The following is a 17784-nucleotide window of genomic DNA, read 5'->3' as shown; positions in this document are numbered from 1 at the left end:
TATTCACATAGGGAACGGTCACATGATAAATGAGCAAACGACCTGTAAATTGTGATTACACAATCTGCAAAACTTAATGAAATTCTGCCTCGTCAGTGATGAAGGACAGAATGCATTTTTTGGGATTCTTTGTTGAAGCTTTTCTATGTAGCCACATTTGTTTACTGATGCTATTTGTATGCTGAAGAGTTTCCTTAAAAACAAATCCGAAAGGTCTCAAGACACAGAAAGCAGGCAGATAATGGATGCTGGGCAAAAAAAGAGACTTAAGTTGTAAATGAGAGATTCCTTAATTAAAAGGTTCAAGGTGCCTTTCTCTGTGAAGTGTGAAAGATGTGAGACGCAAGGCTCAGTTAATCAGAGCCCTGAAATGCTGCTGCAGAGCGATATGATAGATTTTTCAAGCGAAATGGCTTCATCGGAACTGAAAAGCAACAGGGAATTGGTGAGAGCAAGAAAAAAGTCTATTACAGACGTAAACCTGTCACATGAAGAAGCTGTCCAGGCAACTGAATGAACAGCTTAAATCTAGCAGATTTCAAAGCCTTCAAGTGAGCACACCAGGACTCATTTCTGTGCCTCTCTGGTCTCTCAGGGTCTCTGATTCAGTGGTTCTGCTCTCAGCTGAGCTCTCCAATACTTAATTGATCCATTTATTTGCAAAATTAAGGAAATAAGCTGCCATTTACAAGCGTAGTGCAGGCAGCAATATACAGATTCCTATAAAAGCTTCAGGGCAGTGAATCTCTAGGTGCATGGGTGCCAAAACCCTAGTTGAGGTCGTCCTCGATCGGAAAAGGGAGAGAGAAAGAAGCCTGTTCACTTTTAGTGCATGCCAGTTGTTTTCAGCTGCTGGGGTCCTGATCTGACATTCCCCGCAGACGCTATTGATCCAACTGTCTGGCGAAGCTGGGAACAAACTGGAGATTTCTAACTGCTGCGCAGCGAAGCAAGACAGACAAAAGACTTTTTTTCTTCAGTGGAAAATGTATGAGTCCTCATGTCACTTTCTTCTCCCAGATCTCTTGGAATATCAGTTTCTTGTAATATACTGTACTATAAATTTCTCAGTAGTTTGTTCACTAAACTCTTGGGATAAAGGACTCCAAGTGTTTCTGCAAACCCAGATAGATCAACAATAGCCAGCCTTTTTCTCAAACAGGGGCTACTAATCTTGCTGCCCTATACTACTATTAATCAATTATAATATTATGTAATAGGAATGCCAATTTTCTGTTATAACAATCATTAAGACTGTGAAAAACATGGTTCCCAAGTCCTTCCTTTCCCAGTTAATTAAAACCCTGCAACCCTTGTATCACTGTATTGTTCATTAATGCTGCATGGGAGAAATCAATAGCATATTTCCGTGCCATAGAGAAAATACAGTCACCCTCTGTAATCTCGTCCGCAAGAAGCAGACTTCTCTAGTTCACTGTCAACAAGTACCAAGCACCTTCCCTGTCAAAACACCCAAGACAGCTCTTCTCTGCCTCTGAATGCCGATTTCTCCCGGCTGTAGCCTCAAGGTGGAAAGCACACCATTCTGAATAATTCTCTTATTAACTGCCCAGTAAGTATCAAGCTCCTTGAACATCCTCGTACCACCCTTAGGTGTGCTTTAATAACTCCAGCTACAGTACATCCTAATTTTCAACAAACATCTAATAGAGCAGTTTTGCCCTAAGACTTAATGCAAAATTAATTCTAATAGGAGAGTTAAGGCAGAAAACATTGACTTAAATTCTACCAGCGTAATACAGATAGAGGAAAGTAATGGGCTATTATTCATGAGAAGCAAATAGCACCATGACTGCACCTTCATAAATTCCATAGTCTTACTGAAAACTCAGGATCTATTGTTGTGTTCAGACATAAGCCCAGAGCTTATGAGTGTACTGAGGATAAATACCACAGGAGTACTTATTCACACTTTTATTCTGCATGTTAGAAATGAGCTCACAGTTGATGAATACGTGTATGCACTAGCACCAGGTTCAGAGCAGGATTTAAAAACACGAGTTCTTCTAGCGACAATGAAGTGTGAGGACAAGGAAGAAGCAGGGAAGAATGATCGAGTCAAAGCCAGGCTTGCTGTCTATTGCACAGAAGTATCGTCAATACATGTGGGAAAGAAAACTTAGAAATGACACCATGAAAGACTGAGGATGCTATTTCATATAAAAATGGTTTCACTTAGATTCACCATTAGCATACTGTGAAATAAACTTCAAAGGCTGTTCCGGCATCACACTTGTAATCAGCAGGCAAGAACGACGTGAACACAGAACAGTGAGGACTTTTCGATGTGTTGATTTATTAATTATGAGTGTTAGGCTTTCATGGCTCTGGGGGAGAAACAGGAAGGAAACAGTAAGCGTCTAGATAGACAATAAGCACTTTTTCACTATCCTGCCAAGCACTCTTTGTTGTGGAGATCAATTTTACAACACACCTCTCTGTTTCATAAGAAATATCCAAACGCAGGAGGAACTTGCTGTTTAAGGACTGCTGTTCAGCAGTATTCCCATTCTCCAGCATCATTCCCGTTCCACAGCAACATTCCTGAAGGATTTCAGGAAGGTAGAGCAGTCAGAGGGTTACACTGGACTACGTGGTACAAATGAAGCACTTCACTGTGAAACAAAGGAGTACTGTAAAAATCCAGATAGCAAGAACAAGTGTTCTTGTGTATCGAAACCTGAGACACAGAACCAAGGCCAGGAAAGCAACAGAGTAACTGGATATGTGCCTCATCGCATTATCTACCCCGAGAAACAATTTTACTTGTAAATAAGCTGCTTAGTTTGCCATATGTAGTGATCTCCTGCATTCCTATCCCATAGCAACATTCCCATTTTCCAGCATTATTCCCATCCCAGAGTGGCGTTCCCTCCCTCCTGCAGGATTCCCAAGCCCATTTAAACACTGAAGGATAAACCTGACAGAAAAGTGTAAGCAAGGGTTGCACCTGGGACATCTCTCTCCGGGGGGTCATTGTGACTGTGAGGATGACAACCCACAGCAATGCTCATCTGAACAAGCATTAGAGAACCTGTGATCGTACAACTACTGACCTACTAGAATGCATCTCATTTTACCGACTACACAAGTAACATGTTCTCATTAAACTAAAATTGATGCAAACCATTCTCTGCTGGCATTCCCTCTCAAATTGCCTGAAAATTAAATGCCGATTAACTGAGTAGTGTTGAGGTGCATTAATTCAAAACGGTAGACTGTTCTCTCTTGATAGTCTTACAGCAAGTTTTTCATTCAACACACTGGAAATCAGTCTCATTCTAAATGAATTTACATCAGGGAATGCACATCTTTAATGCAATAATACAACCTGCTTTAGCTCTATCAAGTTTCACTGTCACTCTTTGCAGGTCTGTTAAACAGAAATCATTGCAGCATGGCCCTTATGTTAAACAGCAGCTCCGTAAAAGACAGAAACCATTAAGACTTTGCTCATGAATAAAACATTATTATAGAATTTTAACTTAAACTATATAGATGAAGCTTGTAAATATATATATGCTTTATAAATAAAAATTAAAGCATGCTGAAATTTGTTTGATCCAACTCCATCTAAACTAGAACTAAAGAAAAACATTTCTCCAATCAGCCCTCTTTTATAGAACAGCAATAACAATAAAAGCAAAATATGCAAGAAGGCATCCTCAGAGGTGTGTAACATGTAAAGCTGTTATTACTTCTTCATGATGGGAAAAATGACATTTCAACCTCTCTTCACTAGAAGACCATAGGTGTGGCACTCAAGATCCCTCTTTCTCCTAGATGAAGAGGATGGAGTTCTGCAGTGCTGTGGGCTGGGCAGAAATCTGAGAGATCTGAGCCATCGCTGGGCTCTGCAGAGAGTTCAGTCAGACACTTTATCTGGCACAATTCGCAGGGCGAGATCACTGTTTAAAAAAAGACAGGAGTTCTCCAGGCGAAGGTGCAGTACCACCCAAAAAGACCCGAGACCTTAATATAGACAAGCTGGATCAAGAAACCATGCACCTTTTAAAAGCCTCGTATTGTAAACCTAAAAGGCGTTCGGAGAAATTAAACCTTTCCAAAGAGCGGGCCTGTTTCTTGCCCCAGACATTTCCCTTCCTTTCTTACTGCAATTGATTTCATTGAGCTTAATGATACACACAGCTGATAATGCTGGTTTAATGTAGCGAGATGATAATGGATCTCTACCATTTTAGGGAAAGGTGCTTAGTCAGAGCTGCATAGTCAGGATCTTGTTATTTTTAAATGAGTTCTCTGGAAGCCTCTATATCACACTGTGTCTCTGCCTCTGGGCCTTTCTTTAATATTCTATCCTGCTGTTGAAGATGTTGCTAGTATACAGTTAATTACTTTGTCAATAGACTGTTTCTTTAAAACTCAGTTTATTTTTGGCATGCGTTTTTTTTCTGACAACACTGTCACGGTTGATTTCTGTTTTCAGTCATTAAAAAAAACATTTTCAGTAACAATGATCCTGTTAAACATGGGTCCAACAGGCTGAAACAGAGGAAATGTGGATCTTTGGATTGTCAAGACAATCACGATATTGCTGTATTTGTACATGATTTCTTGCTGAGAAATATGTTATCATCCATCAGTCTGTTGCTTAATTTAGACAGTCCAAAAAATCAGTTTCCAGTCTTAAAGATACAAAGTCTTACAGATCTGGTTTAACTTAAACAGTATTCATAATCAGTACTGTTTATCCTTCTACCAGTTATTGTTCAGTATCTTTGTAGACTGATTTGATTTTTAATTCTCCACTTTGATCAACACAATTCAGAAATTGTTGCAAACTCTATAAAGTTGAAAAATGCTATACAAAAATAGAATATTTTAAATTGTGTTCCTGAGCTTTGATAAGTTACTTAATTTGATAAATATTTCAATACTTCATATTTCACAATACATTGATAAATCCATCAGTTTAGTCCTGTAATTAATTAAGTGGGCTTTTACTTAATTTTGTTTTCTACATGTAAAGAGCAATAGCATTTGTAAGACAGATAGAAAGGTGGACTTAAGGCAACTACACAGTTGTAGGGATGTCATGCTACGATGATCATACTGAGGGAACTTCACATGACTTTATAGTGACACAGATGCTGTTGTGTTTTATTACAAAGTGTTAATAAATGATGGATGATAAAAAACAAACAATCATTAAATCATTTAAAGGAGTTTTCAATTTGGTTTAACAGTTTACTTTTTGGCTGGATGATATTTTGCATTCATTTACAGTTTCTCTTACACATACAAGTTGATCTGATTTAATGATTTCCCATCTCTAACAGGTTTTGTGAACAGAAAAGCAATTATCTTCCATTCTTGTCTGTTTCTGAAAGCAAGCTGAAGATAACCCATAAGCAACAGGAAGGAAACAGCTGTAGCTTCTGTATGAACTGGGTACTTTGCCACGTTTACATATATTTGCACGGTCCTCTCAGCTGCTCCTAGCTAATGGGAGAACAGAATGTGGGTCATTGAGCCATTTATGGTGAAAAAAGTAACTTCTTCCTAGTCTCATGTGTTTGGAAATCTGAAGCTAGAAAGCTCAAACTTAAGGTTTTTTTTAAATAAAGGCATGGCACTGATTAAATGATCTAGCCAATCTCTTACACACTATACAGTAAGTTTTGATCTGTTAAGGCTGATACGCTATCTGACTTTTAAAGTGATCTTTCTGAAGTGAGTGTTCCTTTTACCTTCAAAACCTTTTATATAAATGTCTGATAAAGGTTTTTGTTTATATGATGATATTAAGTATGATATGGTAAGATTTATTGCTTATATCCAACATAAATAATACCTGGACATTGTATGTTGAATATGACCAGTAACATGTTTTTTTAGTTTATTTACAGCTAGGCAGCAGGGAGAGCGATGAGAGCTGTAAACTAGATCACAGTCAGGGGTCCCAGCTGAAGTTCCTGTCTCAACAGAAGACACTACAGAGTGCTGGACTCCAGCTCTCTCATGGAAACATCCCCACATGGAGAAGAAAATAGGTTTTATTATTGCAACAGGGTGGAAAACTCTCTGTTTTGAACCTAAGAACAAAAACTTTAAGTTTGATTGAATGGATGTAGCATAATGTTTTATCTATAAAAACAAAAATGAGTTTCAAAATTCTTATCAACTGAATAATTAAGGTGATGGTTGTAGCTTTTTATGCATGTGGATAAGTTTGATTATAAAATATTTCATAACAGACCTCAGAGAAACCCCACACAGCACTTCAAAGAGTACCGGTACACCATCAGAGAACACCACTGCAGTAGTCACCGAGGACACTAATTGGTGCATACCAAGAACTGCCTTTCAGTTTAAATATCATAGCTCTCTGCTATGTTTCTCAGTAACTTAAGGCACTTGTCAAGTGTTTTCATGAGTTATTTACATCTGGACACTGCATTATTACAGGAGACAGAAGGAGAAAAGCCAGTTCAAGGGCAAGATTGGGAGGAAATTTGATAAATGCTTCTGAACTGTAGAAGCTCTGTCCCCACAACCTTTAAAAATGATATAACAGTCCTACATACAACATTATATTGTCCTGCAATGCTTCATTATCGTTGCCTTGCTCTTTGATCAATCTTATATTTGTGACATCCTGAATACCCAGAATATAGATACCCGGCCACAAGTCTTACTCTCCTGCTTCTTCGCTATTCTTATCCGTTTATCAGTGTTGAATGAATGGTAATGACTTCTGCAGTGGACTCTTAATCATTCACATCGTTTTTTCAGCAATTGAGGTTAATTCAATTATTAATTTAAAGAGATGTGTATGTGCTTGGACAGTTATGTCAGGCCTCTATTATACACACATTATAGCAACTGTAGTGTCAATAAGCAGTAATACTCAACACTCATACCTCACTGTCACTTAGTTAAATACAGTAATTGTGCAGTAATGGGGCACTTGGTTTTCTGGAAGAGACAACCTTGCATAATATACTGTTTTGTCTTCATTATGTTTTAGCACAGAACTTCTCTATTCTCATTTGTCATCAGTCAAACTCACACATTATTCTGTGCTTAATAATATAAATGATATCAACTGAAATTCAAGGATGTTTGTCCTCTCTGATTCTGGGAATCATGATGATGTATGTAAATTTAGGATTAATCAGATCTGTGGGAGAAGCGAATTCTTGGAACAGACAGAGCAAAAGCTTTTGTATTTAAAGTCTAGAAGACAGAACGTAATCTATGATGAGAGTAAGATTTTGTTTTCTCCAGTCCAAATTGCAAAACAATGCAGTTTAAGAAAAGTATGACTGGAGAGCAACATTTAATAAGTGACATGTCAGGCAAATTCTTTTCAACAACTTGAAAATCTTTGTTACTTTGTACAGACTTGCCTGTCCTGTTTAAAATCTTCAGTCCCAACAAACACGAGAAGCCTTGTACATGCTGGTGACTAATGAGCATCCTCAGGCGCTGTTGTTTTAACAGTTACACTCTCATGATGATGAGCCTATTAGCCTACAGCTACTGAACCACAAAGGGAGCTGCTCAGGACAGGCAGGGGTGGGCATTACTCACTGCATGCCCACTCAGCCAGAGGTGTCCCAGTCTGGAGCTCAGGAGCAAATTCTCCACAGCTCTGCAATCTTTACCTGCAGTTAACCAAGTGCTTCTATCCACATATAGCAATTGGGGATTTTCATTAGGTTTAGAGGTAACTTTGTGTCTCCGGATGCTCTGTTCTGTTTCAGTATGTCTGAGGATTTTGAAGCCCTATGGTCAGCACTATTCCTGATATATACAGTATAGTGTTGTCATGTTGTTTATTAATGTTTGTACATGAGTCTTTCGGCGCCCTGGACTCTGCAGTGATTAACTTTAGGATCAGTGCACAGCTGTGACAAAGAAGAAACTGGAAAGTGATTTCAGAGATCATCCCGATGCAGTAAACAATGAGTCATAATACAGCAAAAATTGCAATGAAATAATAAAAAACAACCATCAGATCATGACAAAAAATACTTCTCAGAGAAAGATTACTTGTTTTGAGTGATAATTTCCATTCACCTTGAGTTATGAAAGTAGCATGGTTTTTAAGTAGCGTATTAATAAAGTCACTATACATTACGAATCACAATACAATGAAAAAGAATAACCTGATCGCCCATGAATTCAGAAACCAGACTGAGCTTGGAAACCTGTCTTTGTACCTAATTTAGTACGTGAGCATGCATACACATGAGCACATAATGCTTTTGATTTATTGTGATGGCAATATTTCATACATTTCAGTGACACTGGAAAATAGATTGGAAGAACAGTGGAGTATGATTTGTATAACATGATAGCTGGAGTAGTGCATACTGTATGCAATCAGATATGTTTCCATCAAGTCCAGCTACCACACAACATGCACCTGTATTTCCTGCCTTTATTACATTGTAATGTATATATTAGTTCCAAAGCACTGGAAACATGAAAATTACATTCATTCTCCTGGAGACAACAGAGGATTTAACTGGTTTCGCCAATCCCCACCAAATAAAGTTTTTCTGCTTTAATTTGCCATTTGTTTACAAGCCCATTCATTTTGCATCTGCTGTTTTTCTTTCTTCACAAACTGTTCACCATGGCCACATGCAGAGAAAATGCAGAGAAAAAGACCTGTATTTCTCTCTTAGGACTTTTTTTTCCTGTCTCCAATCTTCCAAGTGGATTGCTTAGACCTTTGCCAGTTCAGAAGTGAGGCTTGAACTTTTCAAGGTGCAGTGAGAAAGAAAAACACACAAACCTGGCTTTTGTCTTCGTTTGTACCTACACTTAGCCCAGTGTTTCTAAGCAATGCTGAAAAAGGCTGTCTCCAGAGAAACGCGAGTTCTTGTCTGCCATAGGCGGATACGTCCAGTGTCCCAGTCCCCTAAACTGGAGTGGGGAAGGGTGTGTAAATGATGTGGTCATGTGTGCTGCACGTGCTTCAGAGCAGCAGAGATGTTACCTGTTTGCTGTACTTTGCTCATACATTCCCAGCTGGATTTCTTCACACGACTTCACCCTGACTTCCTAAGAGCAGTGGGGCTCCTCCGACATGGAGACATGGAGGTTACTCCAGTAACACTTTTCCATTCACCCTGCTGAAGTGGGTAAGCTAACTGGGAAAACCGAGAGGTGTTAATGCTGCTGCCTGAATTAAACTGAATTAATTAATGTGAATGTTTAGTAAACATGATGTTTAAAACTGATAATGACCTTTTATATATTGACAAGCTGTTCAGGACAGAACCAATCCCATTAGGAGTCCTACAATAATCAATACCTTGTGAGAGGCCAGGTCTCCACCTTCATCACACTACAGCAGACACTGGCAAATAATCCTACAGCCTGCTTCAGATCTGGGCTCCACGCTAGTAGGAGGGAGCTCATTTTGGTGACACTGCACACTACATTAATAACTATGACAGATTATTTTATTTGTGGGAAGGTTTCTTGTTCCTACTTTCTTTTAATTCTATCCCGCAAATTGTGCTGGATTACTGACAGAATTACATTTCTGTGATTGTTTTATCACATTAGTCACAGCCAGAAAATACAATTTCCACAGGAAAGCTAAGACCAAAATCAGAATCCAACTGAATTTTCTATTTGATTTGGATCCATTAGCAAATGATTGATAGACCACACACGGAAATGCTTTTTTAAAGCCACTTAAAATGTTTTGTTAACTAGAATCAATTAGAATCTCATTAGCACGAGTTTCTATCCAGGAAGATTAGCTTTTACTGCACAGAGATACATGCAGTTAGACTGAAGAGAGATGGGAATCCAGCGGTTTGGCTCATCCAAAGTTTTCACAGTCATATGAAAGTAACATGTGCTTCTTCATCTGATGTTTCTATCTGGTACATGAAGCCCTGGCTGTTTCAGCATTAGATTCTGAAACCTTAAGTCTAAACATTTTAGTATGGGCTGTCCACACTGGCCTGCAACAGCCTTCCCATGGCTTGTCCTCTGGAATGACCAGTGAACAGGGGATATGCATTTTCTGTTCTTTCAACATCTGAGTCAATATTCCAAGGTCAATGAACCTTCGATCCTGCCGAGATCGCTACAGTGGATTAGCGTGGAAAACAGAATTCAGTGGAAATCCACAAGCAGCATCGGACCGATTAAAGCAATAACTCCTTATCTTTCTTTAGCTGCTGACGATAACACAGTAATTGCAAAAGCCTAATAGAAATCTTCCTGTGCACTTCTGCTCATATCATTGTTGCCATCATTCACTGGCGACCATTCAGTCAAAATGAGATTGATGCACCAATACAGTTCACTTCTTTCAACTTTGAGGTGCTTCTAACTTTCCTGTGTAGAGTAAGTTGTGTAAAGTCCAGGGAAATTAGATCCATTATGTGCTTTGAAAGTCAGATGTTATCTTGAGGCAGATGGGCTATTTATAATGAAAACACAATGCCATTCTTAATAATTTGCTATAGTTTTATTATATTTGTACTCAGGCTTTTAAATGTAAGATAAGCAATAATGTATTTAAAATATATATAGAGAGTTAATGGATACACAACAGTTAAGAGAGAAGACAAAGTGGGGGTAATAATTTTACTCTTAAGAAATGACTCTTGTTTAAAGAGATGTTGTTATGTTTTCTAAATACTGCAAGGCTTTAAGGCTTTAAGTTGTTTTTTTTATTCCTCTTTAATGCACAGCATTTGTTCAAGTTACAATAGATTCAGGATTATTGCTGCATGAAAAGCCTTTAAGACACCTACTTGAATATTGAGGCTTGGACGAGCCTTTGAGAGCCAGCAAGCCTCAGAGGCTTACTTTCAATGATCACAAGTCTTATCAGCCATGGTCAATCTGTAAGCATTTGCTTTCAAGAGCAACAGTAACAGTTTCCAAAAACACTGTCTCGGATCCGTCAGTACACTGGGGAGGTTTAAGGCTGAATGACTTGTTCTTCTGCTCGGCGATGTCAGAGTGATGAATTTAAATGCTCCAGAATTTATCTTCCTCCTGGTGGCACTTGACACTGTTTCTATGGGGATGTTTTTCACCTGTGTAATGTATGCCTTCCACTGCATCCTAAGTGCAAGATATTTTCTCTTAGCCTGCTTAGCACTGAAGGTATTTTCAGACCTTCTTTGACAAAGAAATTGTCAGAATAATAACTGAACAACACAAAAAAAACAGAAAAAAAGGGCAAAAAAGGAGGAGGGGAGCTAATTGAAGAAAACAACAGAAGGCATCTTTCCTCTCACACAATCCTGCAGATTGGCAGCGGCCTGGGAGTTGCCACTGAGCAGGGTAGCTGAGAGCACAACAGGGCCGTCACACGTATCGCATCGGCAATCTCACTGCTCGCATGACAGGACTCTCGCCAAACCCTGCGGAAGGAGGTGCCCTGAGGCCCACGGGAGCAGAGAACAATCTTCATCCGGACCCGCCAGAGTGGCGCTGCGCTCGCCGCAGCTCTAAATGGATTAGGTGTCCAGACTGTGCTCCCATCAGGGCTACCGCCCAGCTCTCTATCCCACACAAAAGCAATCGAAAGTGCGCCAGTGGTTGACAAAGCAGATAGATCATACACAGGCTACAGTGGCTCATTGTGCCAGAGTTTATCCTGGTTTCTAGGTACAAAGTGAACGATGGACTCCCCACCTGGATGGGACAGTATTCCAAGACAGAGATCACCCCCAGCAATGCTGGTCTTCTTTCATACAGCTTAAAGGATATAGTTACATTATTTGGAAGAAGAGCCCTTAACATAATTCATTCTCACTGATGGGATTTTATCCCAAAAAGTCCTATACAGTTGGTATCTTAAAATTTCCATTAAAAATTTCCCACATGAATATTAAAATATAACTGAGCCAGGCTTTGGATTACTACTGCAATGCATTACTGAGATTATGGAAGTTGTCCTTCACTCAGAGCTCCCTGGGAGCAAAGTGCCGTCTAATAGCTGAAGAAATCCTTATAAAGGAGTACTGCATAACTATTCCTGAAATCAGCTCTGTCTTTCACATTCCCAGCGGTATATTTAATCACACACCTGGTTGTGGTTCTATTTCATATTGCTGCAAGTGGAACAATTTTAAAAATAAATGTCAAGATCTTGGGAAATGTGTGGCTTCTGTATAATTTAAATTGTCAGAGTTCGATTTGTATGGTTCCAATCCTCCTGTGGAAGAAGGCTCTTTAGATATACTGTACAACTGACCACTGAAAGAGGCGTCTAAACCTTTGCTGTGCTCCACAGGAACATTTTCTTGCTTTACATTTAATTTACATTTAAAATTCTGCTTGAGTGGGAATAATGCAAATGCGTTTTGGAAATGGAAATTTAAGAGGATTAACATGAAGAATTATGTAAAATCAGACTTCCAATAAAAAAATACCATGTCTGACAATGTTAGCAGTTTATGGTAAATAATGGTTTGGATAATAAGCTTTTTATTGTTATAAGAACATAATAACAAACAAGCTTCCCAGCCATGTTGCTGAAGTCTTGGCTTCTTTCAAGGCAGCTGGATAAGATCCTTGGATCAACCATCTACAAAGTCCCAAATGGCTACATGGGCTTCATGACCGCCTCTCATTCGGAACTGTTCTTCTGCTCCCACAATCCTATGGGTAAAAAAGTTCCACCTGCTCTGTTTTAGATGCACTTCAAGTACTGCAGTTTCCAATTGTGTCACCTGGTCTGTAGCTAATTCTGTAGAGTTTTTACAACAGTTTTAAAACTGTTTACGAGGCTCAGATAAATGAAGAACAAATCTTACCGCATATATTAATATGCAAACTTTATAATGCTAAAAAAGTTCTTGTTTATTCTTTGGATGAGGTTAAATTAAAGAGAATCACATTTGCGTTTCCCTCCAGATTAATGCCTGGCTTTTAATTCTGTTGTAATATTTTTTAGTCCTGCTTAATACATGCTTTTTGAGACATTTATCTAACATTAAGCACTGAGAGTTACATCCATGCATTTTATACCTGCTTAATTCAACACAGGTTCGCATGGGAGCCAGATCCTATCCCAGAGTACAGCAGGTGCAAGACAGGGCACAACCTGTATGGGACACCAGTCCATCGCAGACTAAGAGTTACGGTAGTGGTGAAAGAAAAACTTTCTTTGAGATCATTTTATGGTGCTATGACAGACACCTATCATCAGGAAAGAGGTTAATAATCACTCTATTATTATGTGAGCAACATATCGATCCCTGTGTGCTGAGTTGAGATTGTGGTTCATCACCTTTCAGTGATTGTCGATGGATTGTAACGCTCAAGGTCACAGGAGTTCCACTCAAGAATCTGGGAGTGTGTGTTGAGGCCAGGAACCCTGCACGCGTTTCTATACAGAAGGCAGTGTGTCCTGCTTATTCGTCTCACTCAGGGGAAGAGTACTGAGTTGTCTGGAATGAATTCATGGGCCCACTGGCCTGCTATCCTTTGCTGAGCTGAGTCAGGCATATCCTTTATTACACAGTGATCGCCTCCTGATTTCACATACTGTACAGCAGCCTCTAAATTCATACCACTGATGAAACATGAGAGATAAATATCAAATAACAGAGAGATTTACAGATTGAATAATGCTTCTTGCTTAAAAATTTCTAAATGAGTTACACAACGATCTTAATAACATTGCACAAAGCTGTTAAAAAAATAAATGTACCATATTTACATTTTTCAGTACATTTATTGTTATAAAAAATGTACCGTAAGTGCACACTTATTCACACCCCTGCAGTCAGCATTTTGTAAATCCTCCTCTGGCAGGTATTAGACTGACTGAATGCCCCCTGTAGGGTAATACGAGGTCGTGGAACTTCAGAAGAGAAAGTTATACGGGAAAGTCCTTCATGTAGAGTTGCACGAAGCCCTATAGACCCTTTGGTTTCCATTAGAGAACTGCATTCTTGAGTTAGAATCGCAAATATTCAATTGGATGGCTTCCACGTGCTACCTCTTTCAGTACCCCAGTGAAGTAGGAAACCTTTGAAGGCCTGTATAGTGATCTGGAGGCTTTCATTGCACTCCCAAAGAGCAGAATATTAATGTACATTAGTGTTTGTTTGTTTGTTTGTTATTTAAAGGAATACCTAGAGCTGGTAATAAATGTGATCCTCTTGTGTTTTTGGAATTCAATTATTTATGACAAGTGTCACTTCGCTTTGCGCATTATGATTACATATAAAGTTCTAACATTGTGATGTGACACACTATCAATTAGTAACTCCTGCAATATGATAGTTTTGGTTCCTTCATAGTTTTGAAGGGCGCTGTATGCTGCACTTTGATCGCAGAAAATCCTTGCTGTGTCGCACGGCAATCTTAAATAATGCCGCTGTAACAGTGCTGTGGTATTATGCCTCTATGTTATTGTGCTGAAAGATGGTTGAAAATGGTTACTATTCAGAAGGCCGGTCGATCACCTTGTTCCCTCCTCACATGACACTCAGTCTGAGCTCACAGTAGAGGGGGCTCAAACCCCTAAAGCTCCCTCTGCTGGTGCCGCCGAGCAAATCCCCCCCAACGAAAACTCAGCCACAACTGGATTGAGCTTCAGTCTGGGGCTTGACTGTGACATCACACGCACACAAAACACGGAGGTGGGCATTTAACACACCTCCTACAAAATCAATGTAACTTGTGAATTTTGTGTAGTTTTTCCACATTTAGTAACAATGGTAAGAAACACCAAAGTTTCCAAACTGAATGTTTGCCCAACTCATGTTTGAACAATCTGGTTTTTAAATTTAAAGTGCTGTGTGATGCATCGTGGCTTAAGTGTTACAGAAGAGTAAAAGTGATTTAAGAATAAAAACCTTAGCAATAATGACATAAATTAGTCAGCGCTTTTGAATCAGCAATTCAAAGAAGAAGAAAACAAGATACAAGCATAAGCCCAAAGGAGTGCCAGACGCTGGCGGACTAAAATAATTGAAACATTTTTCCACAGTTTCTGAAGCCAGACCCCTGACTCTCTTTCAGGAAATGTCTGGCTGAAATCCTCGGATCTATTAGCTGCTAATGACCAAACAGGCCAGATGGGCCGAAAAGGCCTCTCTCGTTTGTAGCTGTTTTCATCCTCATAGGTAAATGTGCAAAACATCACTGGAGCCAATTTGCACCTGGAACCTGCAGATAAATGAGTAATGTTTCTACTAGTCTATGCACCTCGGTCTAAGACTTTTAAAAGCTTAGGAAATTTAAATGCACGGCTGAAGCGGGTTTATACTTTTTCTTAAATTTGGATTTTTTTAAATTTTACCAGGAATTTTGGAATACCTATATGTAAATCAGCACCATTTCCATGTAGTGCTGCCTATTGGTTTTCAGGTAACAGGGGCCGGCAATGTGCACTATCTGACTCTGAAGGAGAAAACACACCCTATAACTGAAGTCTTAAAAGAAGGTTTAAGTTATTTATGGGTAAATAAAGTGGATCAACTATTCAACATGCAGAACACACACAAACATTGGAAACTGTACGTGTAATTTAAGAAAGCAGTAGGGTGAAGAATAAAGGTCACTTGTTTACCCAAAGGGTTGTGGGACTATGAAACGAGCTGCCCAGCCGCGTTGTTAAAGCAAATACCTTGGCTCCTTTCAATAAACCACTGGATGAGATCAATTAGCTACTGCTGCTGCAGAGCTACATGAACTGAATGGCCTCGTCTTGTTTGGAACCATTGTCTGAACCACATTTCCCAGAAAGCAATGGGGAGTGACCTGCCATCCTCAGTCACTTGACCAATTGCAGAATGACAATTGATCGGGTGACATTTAAAACCAGGAAGCTGGGGCGTCCTGGAGTCTATCGAGCTGGCAGAGCCTCTGCACTAGAGGTAGAAGGTGGAAATGAAAGAAGCGACTGACTCACAGGCCTGGGGAGTGAAGTGTGAGAGCTGTAAAGTTTGATCAGTCCTGGAGAGAGACTTAATGTGTGGAAGAGATAAGCTGCCTGGTTATTAATAGAGAGGGCACTGAAGAAGTCTAGGTAAAACTCAGACAGAGCTACGCTTTTGTTTTGATTCATTTTTCCTTACACTATAAGCAAAATGAAGAGCAGACATTCAGTAAGTTAAAATAGTGTTTTCCCTAAGACCTGCCTATTAAAGATTCTGTTATGGCTCCCTGCCACTGGGCATGTCACAGTATTATCCTTTTACTATGACATCCTATAGCACAATGCAGTACACACTATTATTCTGGAATGTTCACATTTAATTAGGTATGGCACCAAGATCAAAAATAAAACCCCCCTCTGGATTTCAACACTGTTCCTTAGACAGGACTAGAAGCAAAGCTTTTTAAATCTACTGACTGGCACATTGAGTAGACCAGGGAACAGAGTTCAAACACATCTGTTTTAAGGTTGGTGCCCTCTGATCTTTGATGCTTGTTGTTCTGCCTTCCAAAAATTCAAACGCCCCTGTACTTTATCACCCATTGTGGCTCATGATTCTTGCATAGCACATATCTACTTTCTTGTTCATGACAGGGTATACTTTCCTAAAAGCTGCTCTTCGGAAGACACCTTAATTTATCTTATCTGTGCATACCAGTCCTATCCCTGTGCTTTTTTCATTGCTAACTGAAGAAACTATCATTTACATTTGGCAGAGTAATTCCAGCACCCGTAACATCTCAACTTTAATTTTAATAGACTCTAAACACAAAGCGTCCTCCACATTTTAACTATACTGCGGCACTCCCTATATATCACCAAGGATCCAGCATCAGCTGGCAAAGCAGAACTGCTGCACAATATTTCACCCCCCCATACTTAACTGCAGCAAACCAGCTACTTGAGGATTGTGCAGATTTTTCACTATGACGTTATGGAGCAATAGTTGGGGACAAACATTAGGATGGAACACCCTTTTGTATTCCAGGGGATAAACCATGCATTTGACAACCTGTATTTGTGCTTGTAATCATTTGCAGCATTAAAGGGAATAAAACAACTGGGTTTCAATTCAAATGAGACAGTTGTAGCGGCCTTTTTATAGCGGTGACCCTCCGGTGAGCAAAGTGCAGGCAGTGTTCATTTCGCATTGCTTAATTATTCACACGGATCACAATGACAAAGGCTATTTAACAATCAGTCACTGATAAAGCACTAAAAAGCCGAAAACAGAGCCTCTTAGCATATCAAGCACAAAGCAGTTGCATTTAGCTTGTTCAGTAATTACCTGGAGACTTGTAATTAGACCCCTGCAAGACAGCAGTGTTGCCTGGTACCATAATGAATTAGGAGCTTCAATATAGCATGAAGTGTATCTCTTACCAGTCTGTCTAGCTAATTATAGGGATGGACAAATATAATTAGCTAAATTATACTTTTTTATTTCTACAAACTTTTTTGCATGAAAGCTACCACTGAGATAAAACAAGGGAAATTAATATGTAATTTTTTATTATCTTGGCCAACTCAGCTAGTGCCATCAAATCCAAAATTATTTTTTTGCATAGCCAAACCAGACGTGCCCAGATGTCACCAAACCAAAATGTTCAACAGTATCCTGAGCCTCCTTTTGCTTTCCACTTCTAGCCCTCTAGTTATTTCCCTAAACTGTGCTCGTCAGAGCCTCTGTCCAGGGTACTGGCACTAACGTGAGAATCCCTTGGAGCTGCTACTGTTTGTATAAGCTTATGTGGAAGATTAGTGTTGGTAGTGTTTCTGTTATTTAGATATGGGGAAAAGTCCTAAAGAAAGTTTCAAAGCTGTTTTTAATCCTTGTCTGATATACAGCATGT

The sequence above is a fragment of the Lepisosteus oculatus genome, chromosome 6, assembly GCF_040954835.1.
Source record: "Lepisosteus oculatus isolate fLepOcu1 chromosome 6, fLepOcu1.hap2, whole genome shotgun sequence".
In the NCBI taxonomy this organism is placed as follows: domain Eukaryota; kingdom Metazoa; phylum Chordata; class Actinopteri; order Semionotiformes; family Lepisosteidae; genus Lepisosteus; species Lepisosteus oculatus.
The sequence above is the reverse complement of the archived record's forward strand: the minus strand, read 5'-3'. Positions refer to the sequence as shown.